Source organism: Triturus cristatus, chromosome 6 (assembly GCF_964204655.1).
Source record: "Triturus cristatus chromosome 6, aTriCri1.1, whole genome shotgun sequence".
Lineage (NCBI taxonomy): Eukaryota > Metazoa > Chordata > Amphibia > Caudata > Salamandridae > Triturus > Triturus cristatus.
Genome location: NC_140589.1, coordinates 911124748 through 911147001, shown reverse-complemented (window position 1 = coordinate 911147001; position 22254 = coordinate 911124748). Strand labels below are relative to the sequence as shown.

Genomic DNA, 22254 nt, shown 5'->3' with positions numbered 1-22254 from the left:
TCTCGGCTCCTGCCCTCTCCTCCGCCCTGCACTCATCTACCGTCCGCTCTCTTCCTGAGAGGCCCTCGAAGACCCACTCTTTACCCGCCCCCCCTCCCCCCTTGGTTCAATCCTGCGTTAGCTCCTTTCTCGGGTCTATTCTTCTCTAAGGGCTACATTTCTCAGCCTGCGGGGGAGGGGGGGAGTTAAGGGGAGCAGTGTCTCACCCCTCAGGCCGCCTTGCTCCCGTCTTCTCACTCGGTGCCCGCTTCTCCTCCAGTGCCTCTGCTCTCTCGACCAGTGGCTTAACACAAAATGATTTGAGCCCCCCCGGCCCCGCCAACCATCCCGAATGTGTAATAAGGCAGCAGGGCCCGCAGGAGCCTGTGACACGCTCCCGTCTCTAGACCCGACCATCTCTCCATCTGCCCCTCCTGGGCCTTCTCCTTCTCAGACCCTCTCATTCGCCAAGTTCACCCAAAACCCTTCTTCGTGGTCCCCGTCTGGACCCCAACCCCTCCTCCACAGCTCCTCTCTGCAGGCCCCAGGCTCTACTGCTCAACACCCCGACCCTGCCTCAGCCACGCGCTGTGACGTGTAATGAAGCCCTGGGTTGGTTTGGGGGATGGAGGGCCGTCAGCAGTAGGAACTGCATTTTATTTGGTTTTGTAAATGTTTCTTTGGAGTTCTCCAGCTATCTCCTCCTCCCGGGAAGCTGCCGGCAGGGCAGGGAGAATGCAGATTAGGCGCTACAAAAGCCAGCCTGTCCGCTAGAGCGGGTCACAGCCCCATGGGGGAGGGGAGCAGACGGACGCACTGTGTGATCTGGGGACAGAAGCACACTCGAGGACCGGCAGTCAGTGGCAACCCCCAACCAGCGGGTGAGTAAATTCATACTAGATCCTCCTCAGATCCCTCTGAAGGTTGGCCTGCATGCATGACCGCACGGACACCTCATATGTGCTTGCAACAGGTACTTACACACGCACAAAAGAAGAGGGAATCGCCGTTCATGCACCGCACCTACACCAGAAGTGCATGTGACTGGTATTGAAGTGGAGCTCACTTTAACCGAGTGCGGCACTAATACTTTTCCCAGGGGTCAGAGGTGAAGCTTGGAGCTGGGGGTTACACCGGCTGCCCCCAGGGCCTAAACGTGCTAAACGAGGCCGGAGAAAGGGACCCGGGAGCAGCGAGCAATAATTTCATGTCCGCATCCCGTGAGTCTGTGCTGCCTCTCAGTCCACGGCTCCGGAGAACTGGCGGTCTCTAGGTCCTCGGGTCCTGAACCCTGCTGTCTCTTAGACGTCGGCTCCCGAGCCCTGGTTGTCCCTCAAATATCGACTAACGAGTCACCGAGGTCCCAAAACCTCGGATCCTGTTTCTGTGCTGTCCCTAGGACTCCCACCTCCGGCTGCACCTCCGACCCCTGAGACCGTTCTGTCCCTGAGTTCTCGGCTGCTAAATCCCGACTGTCCCTAAAATATCGAGTAACGAGTCACCAAGGACACCGAAAACACAGCTCCCATTTCGGTGCTGTCTTTGGACTTCCACTCTCAGCTGCCCATCACTACACCTCTGACCCCTCTTTCCGTAAATTCTCGGCCCCTGGTCCACCCACGGCAGTCACCAGACTCTGCACCATCGGGAGTAAGGGTGGGGTGTACCACGTCTGCCATGGGAGGGGGGGGGCATGTGTGTATTTATTTATGCAGCCCTGTCTGTGCACTCTATTCAGCAGAGCGGGTGCTGTGGTGCAACGCAGTTACAGCGCCGCTGCAGCCCTGTCTCTGTGCTCTATTCAGCAGAGCGGGTGCTGTGGTACAGCGCCGCTGCAGCCCTGCCTCTGTGCTGTATTCTGCACGGATATCAGCCGTTCCTGCACTCCTGCTAGACAGAGCCGGACACAGCAGTCCAGCCCAGTGAGGGATTACAGCTGTTGCCTCACTCCCTCGGTCTGCAGCTCTCAGCCCTCTGCCCTCCGTATAACTGTCTGCCTCTCTAATGGCCTGGAGTCTTGACAGGAGGTGCTCCCTGGCATCTGCTGCCAGAGTGCGCAGTGTTCAATGCCTTCACTTCCCCTCTTAGGTCCCGAGGCCCACCAGACAGCACGCCATGAGAAGCAAGCAGCTCAGCGGCTGCTCCAGCGGGGCCGGGTGCTCGGTTGCTTCTGACAGCATTTGTTTTGTAATTACGTGAATGCTCGCAGTGTGGGTGTTATTTCTTTCTGATGTTGGCATTTAACTCCTTCGTTTCTCGTGCCTTAAACACTGTTAAATGATGATTTATTGCTAATCTAGTCACAGGTGCTGGAAGGTTTGTGGAAGCCACTGTGTGTGTATGTGGCTCTGTGTATGTATGTGTGGCTGTGTGTGTGGCTGTGTGTGTGGCTCTGTGTGTGTGTGGGTGGCTCTGTGTGTGGGTGGGTGGCTCTGTGTGTGTGTGTGGGAGGCTCTGTGTGTGTGTGGGAGGCTCTGTGTGTGTGTGGGAGGCTCTGTGTGTGTGGGTTGCTCTGTGTGGGAGGCTCTGCGTGTGTGGCTCTGCGTGGTGGCAGGGCCGGCTTTAGGGCGGTGCGACCGGTGCCACCGCACTGGGTGCTGGATTCCTGGGGGCGCTGTGTTTGAAAGTTTATAAAGCTTTTGAAGCACCTGCTGCAGCGTTTCTTTCCGCCGGCAATTACCAGGCCTCACATAAATGTCAAGAAAACTCCTGTGATTAATTATCTTCCTGGAGAGAGATCAGTGTTTTGTAAAGTTGAGGTTTTGACTTAGGAGAAGTTAGTGCAGAGGGTTAATATGCCTGCTGCAAAGAACGTGTACCAAGTAGATTACAGAGTGTATATGATGTAAACAGATCAGCAGATTACTGCTTTCAAAAGAGACATCCTTTTGTTACTTGCAATTTATAACTTAAAGTCCTAATATAGAATAGTGAGCTATTAACTTTCATCCCAGAACTGCATACACACCGCAAAATATACATTATTAGAACATTGATTAATGTTGCAACAAGGGTTAATTTGGCTAGAAATCGATTCTTATTATTAAAGAAAACTCCCAGCTATGCTGTTTATTTTCGACTCTGAGTTTGTGCTTCTCCACACCAAGCACTCAAACTATACTGCCTGCCAGTATGGATGACATGTGACTCCTACACTTTCAGGCCTTTGGCTTATGTATCATTTCCTATACACGGATTTACACACGTATGATTGATTGTCTCTGTGTAATGTGTGTGTGATGCAAAGGGCTCGGACACCCTACACTGGTATGAGTGGCGCTATATAACTAATTCAATGCATCTGAGAGAGTGTGGTTATGTGACTTGGTCACTGTTAAAGGGTGCTAGTAAGAGAATCCGTGGTGGAGGTGGTCATTGGGGGGTGCCAACAAACATTGTCGCACAGGGCGCCACCAGCACTAAAGCCGGCCCTGCGTGGTGGCTCTGTCTGTGTGTGGGTAACTCTGTGTGTGTGTAGGTGGCTCTATTTGTGTGTGGGTTGCTCTATATGAGTGGCTCTGTATGTGTGGGTGGCTTTGTGTGTGTGGCTCTGTGTGTGGCTGCAAATGCAATAGGTCTCGCATTGGAGAGTGATTAAGCTATTGACATTGTAAATAACAATGCCGTTTCTTTAAATGTTTTAAAAACAAAAACATAAACAAGAATAATGTCATGAGCAATGCCAACAGCTCTAACTTTAACAATGCCGAGACCATTGCATTGTAAATGCTTGTTTCTAAAGCTATAGAAAACACAGCTGCGGTCTTTCCTGTCTGCCAGGATGGCTTATCTAAATCCATATTTCCGTTCCTTACCGAGCTGTTTGTGATCTCGCTTGGATTTCTGCCCTTGAACGCTCCAGTTCCTGCCACTTTCGGTGTTCTCTAATTCTGTCGAATGGGTTGTATCGAGGCCAGCGATCCGTTGGGTATTTCTTGTGAGATGCCTGGCTGTATTGGGATCAAAAATAGGCCCGGGCACCCTTAAAACAAGCATTTGCAATGCAATAGGTCTCGCATTTATAAGAGTTTGAGCTATTGGCATTGTAAAATTACAATGCCTTTTATTTATGTTTTGGTTTTAAAACAAATAAAAGGCATTGTCATTTACAATGTCAGTAGCATAAACTCGCATAAAAGCAGTGTGCGGCGTGCAGCAGTGTGCGGCGTGCAGCAGTGTGAGACGTGCAGCAGTGTGCGACGTGCAGCAGTGTGCGACGTGCAGCAGTGTGCGGCGTGCAGCAGTGTGCGGCGTGCAGCAGTGTGCGGCGTGCAGCAGTGTGCGGCGTGCAGCAGTGTTTCGTGTAGCAGTGTGAGGCATGCAGCACTGTGACGTGCAGCGGCGTGCAGCAGTGTGCGGCGTGCAGCAGTGTTTTGTGTAGCAGTGTGAGGCATGCAGCACTGTGGCGTGCAGCGGCGTGCAGCAGTGTGCGGCGTGCAGCACAGCAGTGTCGTGCAGCATGCAGCAGTGAGTAATACAGCAGTGTGCAGCAGTGTGTGGCGTGCATCAGTGTGTGGCGTGCAGCAGTGTGTGGCGTGCAGCAGTGTTTCGTGTAGCAGTGTGTGGCGTGCAGCAGTGTGTGGCGTGCAGCAGTGTGCGGCGTGCAGCAGTGTGCGCCGTGCAGCAGTGTGCGCCGTGCAGCAGTGTGTGGTAGTGTGTGGCGTGCAGCAGTGTGAGGCGTGCAGCAGTGTGTGGCGTGCAGCGGCATGCAGCAGTGTGAGGCGTGCAGCAGTGTGTGGCGTGCAGCAGTGTGCGGCGTGCAGCAGTGCGCAGCGTGTAGCAGTGCGCGGCATGCAGCAGTGCGAGGCGTGCAGCAGTGTGTGGCGTGCAGCGGCATGCAGCAGTGTGTGGCGTGCAGCAGTGTGAGGCGTGCAGCAGTGTGAGGCGTGCAGCAGTGTGAGGCGTGCAGCAGTGTGAGGCGTGCAGCAGTGTGAGGCGTGCAGCAGTGTGAGGCGTGCAGCAGTGTGAGGCGTGCAGCAGTGTGTGGCGTGCAGCAGTGTGTGGCGTGCAGCAGTGTGTGGCGTGCAGCAGTGTGTGGCGTGCAGCAGTGTGTGGCGTGCAGCAGTGTGTGGCGTGCAGCAGAGACACGTGGAGGGTGAGGAGAGACACATGGAGGGTGAGGAGAGACACATGGAGGGTGAGGAGAGACACATGGAGGGTGAGGAGAGACACATGGAGGGTGAGGAGAGACACATGGAGGGTGAGGAGAGACACGTGTGGAGGGTGAGGAGAGACACGTGTGGAGGGTGAGGAGAGACACATGTGGAGCGTGAGGAGGAGACACCTGTGGAGGGTGAGGAGGAGACACATGTGGAGGGTGAGGCGGAGGGTGAGGAGACACGTGTGGAGGGTGAGGAGAGACACGTGTGGAGGGTGAGGAGAGACACGTGTGGAGGGTGAGGAGAGACGTGTGGAGGGTGAGGAGAGACACGTGTGGAGGGTGAGGAGAGACACGTGTGGAGGGTGAGGAGAGACACGTGTGGAGGGTGAGGAGAGACACGTGGAGGGTGAGGAGAGACACGTGGAGGGTGAGGAGAGACATGTGGAGGGTGAGGAGAGACACGTGGAGGGTGAGGAGAGACATGTGGAGGGTGAGGAGAGACACGGAGGGTGAGGAGAGACACGTGTGGAGGGTGAGGTGGAGGGTGAGGAGAGAGACGTGTGGAGGGCGAGGAGAGACGTGTGGAGGGTGAGGAGAGATGTGTGGAGGGTGAGGAGAGATGTGTGGAGGGTGAGGAGAGACGTGTGGAGGGTAAGCAGAGACACGTGTGGAGGGTGAGCAGAGACACGTGTGGAGGGTGAGCAGAGACACGTGTGGAGGGTGAGCAGAGACACGGGTGGAGGGTGAGCAGAGACACGTGTGGAGGGTGAGGAGAGACACGTGTGGAGGGTGAGGAGAGACACGTGTGGAGGGTGAGGAGAGACACGTGTGGAGGGTGAGGAGAGACGTGTGGAGGGTGAGGAGAGACGTGTGGAGGGTGAGGAGAGACGTGTGGAGGGTGAGGAGAGACACGTGGAGGGTGAGGAGAGACACGTGTGGAGGGTGAGGAGAGACACGTGTGGAGGGTGAGGAGAGACGTGTGGAGGGTGAGGAGAGACACGTGTGGAGGGGGAGGAGAGACACGTGGAGGGTGAGGAGAGACGTGGATGGTGAGGAGAGACACGTGGAGGGTGAGGTGGAGGGTGAGGAGAGACACGTGGAGGGTGAGGAGGATGGTGAGGAGAAACAGAGTTGGAGGGTGAGGAGAGACGGAGGTGGAGGGTGAGGGTGAGGAGAGACGGAGGTGGAGGGTGAGGAGAGACGGAGGTGGAGGGTGAGGAGAGACGGAGGTGGAGGGTGAGGAGAGACGGAGGTGGAGGGTGAGGAGAGACGGAGGTGGAGGGTGAGGAGAGACGGAGGTGGAGGGTAAGGAGAGACCGAGGTGGAGGGTAAGGAGAGACCGCGTTGGAAGGGAATCAGAAGTGGAGGAGAGAGAGAGGTGGAGGGTGAGGAGAGACAGTGGAGGAGTGGGGGGGAGGGGAGGATATCACTTTTACTTCCTCTCCTAGTGTAAGGTAACGCCCCCACCCCACAGGCCCTGCCGGGGCACAGAGCAGATCACTGTTCGCATCAGCCGTCACCCGAGACCGCTCCGTACTTGTTGGTAAATAGAGGTTCACTATCTGTTGATAATGGGATTCACTTGGGGGGCTGACTTACCTCCTCAACCCCCAGGGCCAACACTGAGAAGGCATCAGAGACCTGGTGCTGCCTATGCTGCAGTACTGCGAGAGAGAGGGATGGGGGGGCGGGCAGAGGAAGAGGAGTGGGGTTAGAGAAGGGACAGGTGGGGAGAGAAAGAGGAGAGAAGGGACAGAGACAGAAAAGGAGCAAAAAAAGAATTAGAGAGAGTAAAGAGGAGAGTTGGGGAAAATGAAAACATTACGAGAGAACATGTAGCAAAGAGGTGGAGAGAGAAGATGGGAGAGAGTTAGGACACAGCCAAGAGATAGGGCAGAGACAAAAAGAATCGAAACAATACAAAAGTATTTTCCAAACTCGTTAATAACCACGGGCCAAACAACTGATCTGCAATGAAGCATCCGAATCCGGTATATCATGACGTTAACCATGCAATAAAAAATAAATTTTAAAAAAATAAAAAAACACCCAAAAACACATAGACACCATGTTGACCCTTTTCCATGCAACGTATTCTAAAACGCCATTCTCATTCATACATTCACAGCAAACCTGTTCACAAGAGTGACAGAAAATGTGGTATTAGTGTTACATTTTTGTTTACATCCATACCCGCTCACTTATGCAATTAAAGGATTCATGACCACACGGTTAAACAAAATGTACTGACACACACTCCCGATCTGTGAAACGTTCACCCCACTTTCTCGAAATTGAAACCAGTGCATGTGTCCGACGAACTTCCTGCCGCTTATCTGAATGCACCAGTGGCAGAAGATAGTCACCATCTTGCAACAACACAATTAAAGGGAGGCATGTCTGTCTCTCCACAGCCACATGTCTCTGAGTCTTACGGTCTCATGCGAGATCTCCCTCTAGGAGACAGCTGACACCGACTCTTCCCCTGAGACAGTACGGGAGATGCGTGTGTGTGCATAGTGTGTGTGTCTATATGTATATATCTGTGTGTGTATGCATGTGTGTGTGTTTGTATGTGTATAGGTTTGTGTATGCATGTGTGTGTTGGTGTGCAAATATGGGTGTGTCATTGTGTTCATTTGTCTTCATGGATGTGTACACATATGTTTGTGTGTATACCTATGTCTGTGTTTTTATGTTTGTGTGTATGTATATGTGTTTGAGTATGTTGGTATGCGTGCTTGTTTATATGTGTATGTGGGGTTGGTGCGTTGGTGTGCATGTATATGCATATGTTTATGCATGTCTGTGTGTGTTTGTATATGTTCATATGTGTGTGTAAATGCATGTATGTGTTTGTATGTGTGCATAGTTGTGTATGCATGTGATCAGAGGGAAGAGTGCACTTGAGGGCAAAGAGGAAAACATACAGGGAAGAGTATGTGAGGGCAGAGAGAAATAATACAGAGGTAAAAGCACGTGAGGGCAGAGAGAAAAATACAGAGGGAAGAGTCCATGTGAGGGAGGAGAGAAAAATAGAGAGGGAAGAGCTCATGTGAGAGCAAAGCGAAAAATACAGAGGGTAGGGCGCATGTTAGACTGGAGATAAAAACATAGAGGGAAGGGAGCACGTGAGAGCAGAGAGAAAAATATAGAGAGAAGAACACATGCGAGGGCAGAGAAAAAAATACAGAGCGAAGAGCACATGTGAGAGCATAGAGAAAAAATGCGGGAAGAGTACATGTGAGGGAAGAGAGACAAATACAGAGGGAATAGCATGTGTGAGGAAAGAGAGAAAAATGGAGAGGGAAAAGCACATGTGAGGGCAGAGTGAAAATACAGAGAGAATAGCACATGTGAGACCAGAGAGAAAAACATAGAGGGAAGAGCATATGTGAGGACAAAGAGAACAAGTACAGGCTATGCCAAGCGGAAGTGATCGCGTTTGCGATCAAACATCAAAGCGGCGAAAGTGAAAGTAATCGAGCAGAGCATCAAAGGGCTGGGTGAGAAGGGAGGGGGAATGCAAGGAGCAGAGGAGCAGCTGTGCACGTGCACGCCATCGTGCACTCAAGCTCTAGGCCAGCAAAACCATGTGGGTAGCACTTTTGAAAGCCCACTTACAAAATGTCTCAAAGAGACAGCTTTCGCTGTCTCACCTAGACCTAAAAAGAAGTGGCCCATATTTGTAGATTGCGCACAACATAGCTTTAATGTTTTAAGTATTATGAAAAGAAAGGGTAGGGGGGTTCTCTAAAAGAGGCATGTTTTCCTAACTTCACTGAGATAAAAAAAAAAAATGCAAATGCTGCCAGGAATGTTTGTGCATGGAGAAATTCACTCTAGTGAACCACACCTGAATATAAGTGAGGCCACTTCAGCTCAGACCTCCCACCCCTGCTCAATCAGCATACATTAATGGACCGGCCCGGAAAGAGACTGGGAATGATAACTCCGCCTTAGTAGGTAAATGGGAGGTAATAGAGGCCCATCTGCCTCCGGGAAGGCCGCTAGAGCGTCTGAATAGCACAGTCAAAGCCCAAATTGACTACCACGCTGCCAAAAAAGCGCCCCACAGCTGCAATTATTGCCCCAGTGTGCCCTTTAACAATCCGACCCTGGTGAGATCCGTATGTGTTTATGTGACTTTATTCCAAGTCATCCATAGACGTGTTTATAAGATTTTTTTCGTGGGCTTTATCGGGGATTGAGTTACTACCTGCCAGTTGGTGAATTTCCTTTAGTGGCGTTGGCACCCCCTCCCCCCCACTTTAACAGCTTAAGCTGGGCTTTAAGTGGGAAAAAACTGGGGGTGCTCTAAAAGGGGCGTGGCCAACCTATTAAGGGGGTGTGGCATATCCAATTATGGGCGTAGTCTAAATCATGGCTAAACACATTGCCAAATCCAATAGCTCTAGCATGGGCGCCAGCAATTGGCTTTGCCAATGCTTGTTTGTTATACCATCATGTGTTTTGAACTATGCTTGTGTGTACAAAGAGCTTTCATGCTTATTTTGGACTCCTTCTTTGAAGATATCGTAGCAATCTGGGAGTTCAGCCAAATGACCTATGTTCCTGTATTAATGACGTGTTTGCCAGACGTTCCTCTCTGATCTCATCAATGTGTATATTTGAATTATTTAACCAGGTGTATTGCTGATGGGCATGTTTGTCAAACGAACGTTGTAAGTGTAGTATATGTACCAGTCCTACGGAATTCTTCCAAATATTTGGGGAATGTGATAGCATCAGGGATGTTTTGTTATTGTGTTGTCCGACTCCCAGAATGTTTGCACCTTCCACAATCATAAGACTTCGGCGGCAGTACAGTTCCGGTAGTTCACACATGTGTAAGTGGACTTGTGAAGAGCAGACCTACTTGCAGAGCAGTGCTGGCCATGGCCAGGGCCCTGGGAGTAGGGTCAGATTGGGATTAGAACTAGGCCCGGGCACCAAACAAAAAAGTAGCCCACACTTGTGGATAATAACTTTTTATAAATGTTGCACAGTATCAGGGGAGTTATTTTCCTCTCTCAATTTCCTTTTCTCTTCCATTTTTTAGGTCGAGCCTAGCGCAGCGCGCATGCGCTGCTCTAGGAAAACGAACTCTTGGAATCATTCAGGACTTTTCACACGCTCGTGCGTGTGTTTTTTTTTCGGCATTATTTCTATTGGGCTTTGCGTGCATCTTTCCAAAAAGACAGCACGCAATTGGGCAAAGGCGGGTGCATGTCCCACCTTTCCCAGTAAATGTATCCGCCCACGGCCTACGGCATGTGGTTATGAGCAGTGGCGCCGTCTGTTCGAGGCACTCAGACCCTGCTCTGACACGAAACTGGACAAAGGACATGGGTGTAGCTTCCCTTCTGTCCTGACCCTCCCATAGGTGGGTCCCCAGAGTTTGTCCCACCCCTTCCTTGGGTATAAAGTAGGATCCCCTGACTACAGGACTTCAGATTTACCTGGACGAAACTCTGCTACAGAATCCCAGAACTTCTAATATCTACACGATGTTGGATGACAGAAGAATCTCTCTTGGAGTAAAGGAGTTACTCCCCTGCAAGGCAGGCACCAAAGACGCATCTGTCCGGTTTGCATCTACGCAGCTCCTGAAGGACTCCGAAGACTTTGCATCACAGGAGGTGGGTTTCCAAGCTTCCCCGAGGCCGATCCGTGCTCTCAGCAACTCTGAGATCCAAAGCTCTCGTGGGGACCGTGCAACCCGAACCCGTGGACACCGTGAACATTTGCAGCAGCATATGCTTCTTGGCGAACCCTGAGGCTGTGCTTTGGGCTACTTGTAGTCCAGACCCCGAGCAGTGATTCCACCGAAGATTGCTGGCCTACACTCCTCGAGTGACCAGTGGGCTGGTATCTAGTGATTCCTCTCAAGCTCCCTTCACGATCCCGTGTCCGTCGACTTGTGGGTCCCTGAGAAGGGTACATTGACTTTCAACTGGCTTACCTGGTTGCTCCAGACGTGCCCTGACTCTCCATCGCTTGGGGAGACCACAGGACCTTGCTGGTCCACAACGAAGCCGTTTTACTCTCACCACGTGGGTTGCCGTTGCCAAGGCTTGTTGGTCTCCAATCCAGACACCGACCCCCCCCAGCACTTGACATCCTTAGCGGGATAGCTCACCTGCAGACTGTGGTAATCATCAATGCTTCCTGGTCTCCGTGGCAGTGGAGTCAAGTTTCACCTCATCACACCTGAAACACCCGACATCGGTGGGCATTCGTCTATTGTGCCCTTGATCACTGGCAAGTGGTCTACACAATCCATTCAACATAAGCTATACCGTCCATACAGTCTCATTCACACTTGGGAAGAGTGTGCCATATATCTTCCAAAGATAACAAAACACATAATTATACAAATAATATAAATCGGTTTATTCATTAAAAAATCATAAAATCAAGCTCAAAGTTAAAAAAAAAAGAGAACAATGTGTCTAAATACCACAATCCATCAAGTTACTACTCTGCAATGATAACATGAACACAGTACATAATCGCAAAATCCTTGCCAAGAGTTAATGAAGAATTGACTAAAAAGCAAAAATAAAGAGTACAGAGAATAGACAACAACAATATGTCATTTACATGGCCCGCATCCGTATTACAACATTATATACATGTAGGAGGCGGATTGATCCCTGCCATCTCCTCAATAAATGCTAATTCTAGACTATATTTTTACAATTGCTTCCACTCTGATAATGGACAGTGCAAGCGATAATTTAGAATTAAATAGTAAGCCTTTGCACATTTTCAGTTCGATCTCGACTGTGAGACCATACTTCCACGTTTAGGTCATGAAATTCTCTTGATTAAGGCACCCGTTGTCGACATGATAAACAGGGTCTCTTTATTAATAGTGAACAATAATTATATATCTTATTTAATAAATTGGGTAATAGATGCTTTGTATTATTCCCACAGACCCTAATTGCAAAGGGGGACTTATGAGGGACGCTACATTCGAATAACTTGCTTGGGGCAACTAGTGAATCAGTCCCCTGTGGAAAAAGAAAAAAAAGGAAACAAATCTACGGTCCTAGAATAGACTGTGCCGAATGAGTAGAAGGTAATACCAGGTGTACTGCGAAATGTCCTGTATACACTTGAATTAGTTTCAGTTAAGATGTGCAGATAATTGATTTTCTTTATGTGTATTTTTCAGAATCCGCTTATAATTGATAGCGGAAAGTTACAGTCCAACTCGCTAGAGTAAAGGTTACAGATACAGACACTGACATTTGGGCCTAATCAGGGATTACTCAGGTGAGATTATATCTTTATCGCCATTTTATGCCTTGAATGCTATTTCAATATACTATATGCCCGGATTGGAGCTGTTATATTATCATTTATTCACAGATACATCACTGTGGTCTGAGGATTTGAGAGAGAATTTAAAAGAAACCATCAAATACCCCGTAAATCGTCTGCCCAGTATGGCTGGAACGATTAGTTTTGCCGACATTAGGTGAGGTATTTTTTTCCCCTTGAAAGCAAGCGAGGAGAATGTGTACGAATGCAAGGTGATTAGTTCTCAGTATGTGAGCTTATTAATGTTTTTTTAAAATATACATTTCAAACTACCAGTGAGTTGTAGTGTGGATGATTAGAAGGGTGCCATATAATATTTCAAAGAGAATTCCTGGTGGCCTCGTTGTATTCATTGTCATGCCCATTAGTTGATTATTGTTAGTTGTACCTCATTTTTGATACTATGCTAACATCTCTGATTCAATCTTATGGTATGGTTAAAAATGGGTTACCAGACTCTCTGTGAATCCTTGACATGAGTACCAGGGGGGGCCAACTATGTAGGAAGCATAGGCTTTTAAAATGCATGTAGTATGATGTAACATGTTGGTTTAGAGATTGCATTTCTGGACCAAATGTTTGACATTTGTTTTTTTTTTGTTTTTATTGTACTGGTGTTTTTAAATTATCAAAACACGTTTAATTTTATGTTCAAGAGAGTCAAAACATTTGTCTTGAAAAAGATGGTGGCATAATACATCCATCGAAACGAGTCGACGCTCAAATAAGTACACAATCTGTGAAAGGGGATGTGGCCTATGAGTATTTGAAACAGTTAAAAATACCAGGATCCACATTTGAGTCACCGTTGTAATACGGATGTGTGCCATGTAAATGACATATTGTGGTCGTCTATTCTCTGTACTCTTGATTTTTGCTTTTTAGTCAGTTCTTCATTAACTCTTGGCAAGGATTTTGCGATTATGTACTGTGTGCATGTTATCATTGCTGAGTAGTAACTTCATGGATTGTGGTATTTAGACACATTGTTCTCTTTTTTTAAACTTTGAGCTTGATTTTATGATTTTTTAACACATAAACCGATTTATATTATTTGTATACTTATGTGTTTTGTTATCTTTGGAAGATATATGGCACACTCTTCCCAAGTGTGAATGAGACTGTATGGACGGTATAGCTTATGTTGAATGGATTGTGTAGACTGGTTGATTACTGGATATTAGAAACTGGTCCAAAGGATACTTTTCCCTTACTACTATATAGTGTCCTATTCCTTTGGTTTTAAAGGGCTCCTCTTTGTTTCTTTACACTGACAAGTGACCCAGACTCTGTCCCCTCTGCTTTCAGGTTCTTCCCATCTTCGATCCAGGCTTGGATCACACCGGACACTTTTCCTTTCCATGGCAGCAGCACTTTGCAGCAACTCACCATTGACGACATCGAAGATTCCCAACACCATCTGACACCTATGCACTCAGCTTCCCTCGGTTAGGTAACATGAGTACTCAGGTGCTCACGTGGGTGCTGGCCTCAGAACCTTCTAAGTCTGAAAGGGTTTGCTCCAAGTCCTCCCCTAAGTGTCCTTAAACTCTAAAATTCCAAACGCGACTTTCCCATAAGATTGTACGGAGCTCGCGGCTGTGTTCTCACACTGCACGTGTCTCCCTCGGGTCCCCTGTGTCACTACCTTGGGTGGTTCCTTGGGGTCCCAGCGATTCTACATGCTCTAGGCATTGTGTCCAGTCAAGTCGTCGTGGTTCTTATACCACTTTCTTAATATATGGTTTGGTCTCTCCCTGGGGCCCATTGTATATTGTGCTATTTACTGTCGTTTTAAAACTGTATTACTGTGTGCCTTGCTCTCTAATCTCATAAAGAGGTTAGTTCTCCTTTCATTTAGTTAGTCAAGAGGTTATAATCTGGTAAATCAAGCTGCTTTAAACTCCTTCAAGCCTTAGCCTGAAGCCTGCTCTCCATAGCTACCACTAGGATAGCTTTCAATAAAGGTTGTCTTAAACCTAATCATCAATAAGGGCTGTTTGGACTGGTCCAAGGTGCCCACTATAACTAGTAGACAGCATATACCAGGCCAGCTTCTCACAGTGGCGACGTGGCATGTTTAATCGCCTTGCTCTAAATGGTTTGGGGGGCTGTGGATGGGCTGTTGAGGGTAAAAAGGCAAGGGGCAATTGGTGTTTAAAGAGGCATTAGCTACGTCAGCCCATTACAGGGTTCGGGAACTTGGACTAAAAAAAACATTACTTACTTCATTGCCAGCACCTCACGTGAATAAATCTTGCCATGCCGCCTGCGAGGGGGCCATGAGAATTGAATTGATTATTAAACTGCAGCCTTTTACTCCCAACACAGTGTGTATTGGTTTTGTTAAAGGTATGATCAGGGTCTTGGTGTTAAACTGGTACTAAGTAGGTGCAACCTGTGTCCAGACAGCGTTAACAATTGTAAAAAAAAAGAAAGAAAAATGGACTAATCCTATCAGAAAATGTGCCGGATGATGCCACATAATTTGCCATTTCTTGCCACTTAATTTAGTCAACCCTGCCGCATAATTTGGCCATACCCTGCCGCACAGTTCCAGGGGCCCTGAATATGATGGTTGGGCACACACCTAAATCAGGAACTGAGCCGAGTGTGTTCCACTAGTGACTTGTCATCTCATTAAGCAAAGGGGGAAGCTCTTGACAGGTCCCTGGTGGGGGATTCTTCTAGAATACTTCACATGTTCCAGCTGGTGTACTTACAGTATGATGTGTTGCCACCATTTGCACACGCCTGCATTTTACCACATGAGTGGAAGATATGTTTTTTTTAACAGACATCTCCACTGGTCGAACTGCATAGACTGATAGTCTGCACTGATTTCTGCAGCCCAGTGTTACCATGGTACATTACAAAGCACGTTTCTGTCCCTGACACACAGGGATCGCGTCCTTAAACATCATAGGGAGTAAAATTGTGTGGCCGGATTATTAAGAGGATAATGTGCTGCATGGCTAAACACTTATAAGGTCCCGAAGGCGAGACCTATTGGCTATGCCAATGCTTGTTTGTCATTCTTTGCACATCTCACTTTTTCTTTTGTCTCCGAATTGTGCTCGTTCAATTTCGTTACTTCCTTCCCTTTGTCATTTTTGTGCCAAGATGAATGTTTTTCACAGTAATGTTGTCAAAAACAATTGTTTTGAGTTGTCAAAGTTTTCATTTTGCTCAATTTGGTGGTTAGCCTAATTTTTTTTCATTTTCTCTCAATGAAAAACGGGAGCGCCTCACAGTTTTGAAGCTGACATGTGGAAGGAGACATCCAAGGCTCATCTGTCTGCTGCTGGAGACGAAAGTAGAGCCTCTTAAATGGGCATCATTTGTAATCTGGCTCCTTCAGGCACAACTCCCTTTTACTCCACCCCCATTAGTGCTAGCAGTGGTGCTCAAAAACAGCATTGTCACTCCAGGGGCCTAATTGTCCTGCTCAGTGACATGCTATGCCTGCTCAGGTTGGCTCATTGTCCCAGGGCCGGCGCTAGGCATGGGCAGTGTGGGCAGCTGCCCAGGGCCCCGCGGCAGTCTAACTAGGATGGGGGCCCCCCACGAGTCCATCATGCTTTTGAAATGGTGCCATTGTACAAGTTCCAGGTGGGCAGCCCCCTCTATTTGGGTTCGCAGACTTGGTGAACTGTGAAAGACACAAGGCGGGCCTGCATCTCGTTCTCTTAGCCTAGTCGCTGCATCTGCATTATAACAGCGGCTAGGCAGACACTTGAACTAGTGTGAGGTGTGAAGTGAGCCCTGCCCCTGCATGAATGAAACGCAGAGTATCCTGCAGTGCCCACAACAAACAAACAGAGTGACCTCACGTCACGATGGGCGCTGCTCAAGTCCAATGAAGGGAAAGGGAGAAGAGCAGAAAACGGAGAGAGAGGTGGCTATTCTTCTTTTTTTTTTTTACAATTCTGTTTTGCTGTTTTATTTTACAAACAAGCACGTGCATCCAAAAGTAACATGAACAGAGTCAAACATAAATAGTAACTGCAGTGGAGTATAATCGCTTACTGGTTTTTTTTTCATGTAATTTACTTGAAACGAAGGAATATTGAACAATTGGGTCTGTAAAAGAATAGTAGAGATGATAACATTGAGTTGGTAGGAGGGAAAGAGGGGTGACCCCACATCCATCCTTACCACCCTGTGGTGAGTTCAAAGAACCGTCTAAGATACACCCAAGCTATTTAACACGTCAAACCACACACCATCCCTTGTTTTGCACATATGAAAAGGTAGCACTACTCCACGGCATCATGTTTGATCACATCTGAAATCCTAATTCCTGTGTACATCTAAGGAGGTCTGGTGTTCTCTTTAGCTTTTAATAGAAGTATTGAGGAAGAGGCGCATCTAAAAGGGGTTAGACAAACAAAAAAAAGAGGTGGGGGAGATGACAGAGTACAGCAGAGAGGGGAGAGCTGAAAACAGCTATATAGAACAAGACGCTTAGGGAAAGGGAGATGGGGAAGTAGTGATGTGTATGTAATCGCAGAATCAATGAAAGTAGGGAATAATGTTGGTTAGGCAAAAGGAATAGCATGCAAAAAAAGAAATGTAACCGGATTGGGGAGAGTGAGAGGGTGGAAGAGGAGAAGATGTTGTAAGTTACATAAGAGCATTGGTGTAACACAAAATGATGGGATTTCTCTCTGCAGAATGTGATAATGGGTCCCCGAGTCTCCCACATCTCACAGATATTCATTGGCCCTGGGCTGAATGGGAGCCCCCTGATGGGTTAGGGGCCCTCTGATGTGTTGTGGGCCCATCTGTGCTGCAGGGGCCTGTATTGCGTCCTGGCACAAGAGGTGAAGCAAGGTAAGAGGCCGGGGAGATGAGTGGTGAATAGCAGCGCATGTAGGGGGAAGCGGAAGCTACACGGGCAGAAACAGCGAATGGAGGTAAGAGGTGAGAGAGAGAGATAAAACATGAAGAGTTGAGCATGGAGGGGAGAGGTGGACATGAAGGGGCAGAACCAGTGAATAAAGTTAAGGCTGGAGAGAAAGATGAAAGGTGAAAGGTGAAAGGCAGTGCTTGGATAGGAGAGGTAGATATGAGAGAAGCGGAACCATTAGGATAACTTGAGTGTCATGGAGAGGGAATGGTGATTGTTAAAGGTAACAGGCAACACAACCAAGATTGGGTACAGGGCTGGGGGATAGAGAGAGACAGGAGAGGTAGATTTCAGAGATGTAGAACCAGTGAGAGAAGGTTAGAGACTGCAGAGAGATGAGAGGTGAAGGGTTCAGCAAGTAGGTAAGAGGTGGGCGTAATAGAGGCAGAATTAGTGAGAAAGGCAAGAAACCATAGTAGAGATAAAGTGAAGTGTAGAGCATGGAAGGGAGACATGGATAGAAGAGGCAGAAACAGTGAGACTTTACCAGGGGGCTGAAAGAGGAGAGGTGGATGTAAAGGGGACAGACCAACAAAAAAATGTTAGGAGGCTGGAGGAAGAAATGAGAGGTGAACAGCAGTGCATGCATGGGGTATATAGATGTAAGGGAGGCAGAACAATCAAGAAACCTTACATAAAGAAGAGAGTGGGAATGGAGAGAGGTGGATGTAGAAGGCCAGAATCTGTGAGAAAAGTAAAAGACAGGGGGAGATATGAGGCATATAGCATGGAGGAGTAAGGTGGATATAAGAGGGACATAACAAGAAAGAGAAGCGACAAAGCTGGGGATAGCTGAGCGATTTATGTAAAGGGGTGTTGTGAGAGGCTGGCTCAGTATATGGTGCTCACTTATGTAAGTGTAGCACCCTGCACTAATCCAGACAACACTTGTGGTGATTTTAGTGGTCTTAGACAACCTGAGAAAGCTCTCTTAGTGGTAGCTATGGAGAGCTGCCTTCAGGCTTAGTTCAGAAGGAGTGTAAAGCAGCTTGTTTTACCAGTACTTAATCTTATAGTATAGGCTAGGTGAAAAAGAATCACACAGTGTAGTTATAAAAATAGGTATTTTATAACAAACATCATTAACACAATGTATTATCTCCTACCCGGAGATATAAACACAATAGACACAATACTTAGGAAATAGAGCACGTAGGTAGCACAAATACACAGTGGTCCCCAGGGGGAGATCAAACCATATACTAAAATAGTAGAATGCGAACCACAATCTAAGTCGAGAATAGACCCAGAAGACGCAGAAGAGCCGGGGACCCAATGAACCACCTTAGGTGAGTTTCTAGGAGCCCCACAGATGTCGTGTGCTGAGTGGGAACATGACAGTGTGCTCAGTGTGCTCAATGTTAGTCAATAGGTAAGACACAGTTGCAATTTTTTAAGAAGGACCCTTCCCAGTGGACCCTGAAGAAACCCTGTGGAAGATGGAAGGTTGGAGAGTCACCCCACCCGTTCCAGGAACCAGGATACCAACATAAGGGAAGCCGGCTGCATAGGTGTCAAGTGACATCCGAGACCTCTGTAAACCACAATGGAGGACTTCAGGAAAGGTGCCACTGGAGAAGAAGACGAAGGAGTCCGGTGGAACCCAAAGGTGTATTCAAGATGAGGTCTTGGCTGCAAGAGTTGCTTGAGGTTGGAGCTTCTTGGAGCCCGAAGATCTGTGTTGGAAAGAGCCAACAAGCCTTGGCAACAGCAAGTCGATGCGGTGCACAAGGGTTCTATTCCAGCGGTTCCGACGAGTGATACTGGCCTCAAACTTGGTATGTAGACAGTTCAGGCCTCGAGGGAGTTGCAGAACCACCACCTGTGTTGCTGAGCCTTTCGGAGTCAGTGGGAGCCCAGGATCAGCAGACTCGTCAGCTGTGTTGCGGTGCCTGCAGATGCAGGGGAGTGACTCCTTCTGTCCAAGTGAGATTCCTTCAGGTGTCTTGGATGTCCACAGGCCAGGTTAAGAACCTGTATGGAGCATGGGCACAGATGTTGCAAAAGACCAGCAGGACGACGAGACCAGGAGCAGTAGGAATCTTACCCGGTGCAGTCTTGGTTCCCAAAGCAAAGTCCAGAGTGTCCAGATGGTCGAAGTTGAAGTGGTGTATGATTTGATTCTTGTCCCACGATGAATCTAGGGATTCACCCACACTTAAACCCTTAAGTACCCTTAGGAAAGGGTTGGGACGATTCAGGATACTCCCATGTCCTTTGTCCAGTTTAGTGCCAGAGCGGTGAGCCAAAGGCTCCCTTATTATTTATTTATTTATGCATTTTTATATAGCGCAAACTTTACCCAAAGGTGTCAGAGCGCTTCACAATAGGACAAGTTACGTTACATGAGGAGAATGCTACAAAAGTACATGTTACAGAAGCAAACGAGATACAAGAAGAGGTATAATACAGCAATAGATGGCAGTCACTCACAAACACACTAGGATGACACTTGTATAGGCATAGAATCCAAATTTACAATAGTGAAAGATCTTCCGTGGGGGACTTAAAAGGGCGTGTATTAGTTCTGGAAGTGTCTCTGGAAGAGAAGTTTGAGGTCAGTTTTGAAGGTCTGGGTAAAGGTGATGGTACGGAGCTGTGGCGGAAGCGAGTTCCAGATTCGCACCGCATTGCCAGAGAAGGATTGAGCCATCGATCTTTCCCTATTAAAAGTGGGGGCTCAAGCAGTAGTTTTTCCGCATTATGAGACGGTCTAGAGCCTCCAAAGATTTTCAGTGTATTTGCCAGGTAGCGAGGGGAGGAAGTGTGCAAGGCTTTGTGGGTGATACAGGCAGTTTTGTAGATTGATCTTGCCTCGATGGGAAGCCAACGGAAGGAAGACAACAAGGGTGTGATGTGGTCACTTCTTTTGGCCCCCCCAAAAAACACAAGCCGCTGAATGGAGAACGGATTTAAGAGGGGAAAGGTTGGATTTGGGGAGGCCAGTAAGAAGAGAATTGCAATAGTCCAATCTGGTGAGAACCAGCGATCGGACCAGGGTTTTTAGGTCTTGTTCCGAGAAGAAGCGTTGAATCCCCCAAAGAAGGCGCAGTTGGTATCGAGCATTCTTTGCAATGAAATTGATGTGGGAGAGAAAATTGAGCCTTTTGTCGAGTACGACACCAAGGGATTTTGCGCTGTCCACAACTATACGTTTACTGTTAAGTAGATTCAGATGATCCATCCAAGATTGAACAAGAGGAGGAGAGAGTGAGGTAGAGAGGAGGAGGAATTCGGTTTTGGAGGGATTTAGAAGGAGTTGAGGAGTTAACATCCAGTTTTGGATAGAGTGAAGAATAGAGTTGAGGATAGAGATATCGTGAGTGGAGGACACCTTAAGGTAGATTTGGATGTCACCCGCATAGAGATGGTAGAGGATCCCAGATTTACTAAGGAGATTTCCCAATGGTTCCAGATAGAGATTGAACAAAGTGGGTGCAAGTATAGAGCCATGAGGGACGCCTTGACCTACCGCCAATGGAGATGAGACTGTTCGCTATTTTGATCATTTGGGATCTGTCAGAGAGAAAAGAGGCAAACCATTTAAGCACTGTGCCTTCCAAACCCATTCTCTGTTGAAGAGTGTTAAGGAGAGTGTTGTGATTGACAGTGTCAAAGGCTGCAGAAAGGTCTAGAAGAATCAAAAGACAAGATTCCCCTGAATCGAGTATGCGCAGCGCGTCATCAATCACATGCAGCAGGGCTGTTGCAGTGCTGCAGTTTTGAATGAAACCAGACTGACGGGAAAGTTGTTTCGCTACACATCTTTCTGTGATTTTTGCAAGAAAAGGGAGGTTAGTGATGGGACGGAAGTTGTTGCGGTCGTTCGAATCAGCGGTGGGTTTTTTAAGATCCTGAACTGGTTTAAACTTGAGTTTGCAAGGAGGGCACCAAATGTGCCCTTCAAGCCATCTCAGTGGCGCTGGTCAGTGCACCCACCCTGCCCCAATATACTCAACCCTTTCTGGGAGGTATTCACACCTCCCTGTGACAGGATAACTTTGTAATGCCTTCCCCTGCTCGAGCTTGGCTCAGCAGCAGGAGGGCAGAAACATGTCTCTGGTCGGCAGCTGTAACTGATGAGGCGCGTTCTTACATAACATTAGGTTGGCCTCTAAACACTGAGTGGTAGGTAGTTTTTCACCCCACCATTAGGTATAGTTTTCTTTCCATTTGGTCCTGAGGAATCGCCACAGATCATTCTCGACTACTAGGCGAGAAACATGTTGACCATCTAGGAGTAGAGCGCTTTTTTGACCCATTACAGCCAGATAGTCGCCCCTCCTAATCCTTAATTTAATCAGGCTGGGATCCTTCCAGAATAAAGTTTATTTAGAAGATTCCCTCCCCTGTTTTATCCTGCACAGCCACCATTACATCTACACATACTAGGCCCCTCACACCCACGGCACCTAAACGGCAAGGAACAAAAGATCTCCGGTAAAGAGCCCCTTTATGGGTGCCCGTCGGGTATTGCATTGCCGACCCGATGAGGAGCAGACCCATATGATGAAGCATGACACCTAGCTTGCTGGGTGTGTGAGGGCCCTAGTTCCGAAAGGAGGAATTCCCTCCTCCTTGGAGGACAACCTATCAACATGATATCACATAAACTCTCTTACTGTGTTCTGTGACCCACTGAGGAACTTAGTACTCATTTCTTGTAGTATATCAGGGCACGTACATTGGAGCCTTCCAAAAGCCCACTGTCCCTAATCGTTGATTGATTGGTGAGAGATTAGACATGAAGAGTAGATCAGGGATGTGGAGTTCGATGTAAGAAGGGAAAAATCAGCAGGCGGAGAGAGGGAAGAAGAAAGGGGAGAGGTGTAGGTAACGGGACAGATCCGGCAAGAGAAGATAAAATCAAAGGGGAGAAGGAAAATGCATAGCTGTATTTAGGATTGCAGAACCAGCAGAGAAGATA

The 22254-nt window shown here is 48.1% G+C and overlaps 1 long non-coding RNA gene across 1 annotated transcript; it reads left to right on the top strand.

Moving 5' to 3' along the window:
- Positions 1–12132: 12132 nt before the first annotated feature.
- LOC146820787 (uncharacterized) lies at positions 12133–12574 on the top strand. The gene is made up of 3 exons (XR_014962621.1): positions 12133–12170; positions 12267–12367; positions 12464–12574. It is a non-coding gene; the product is annotated as an uncharacterized LOC146820787 (long non-coding RNA).
- Positions 12575–22254: the final 9680 nt, after the last annotated feature.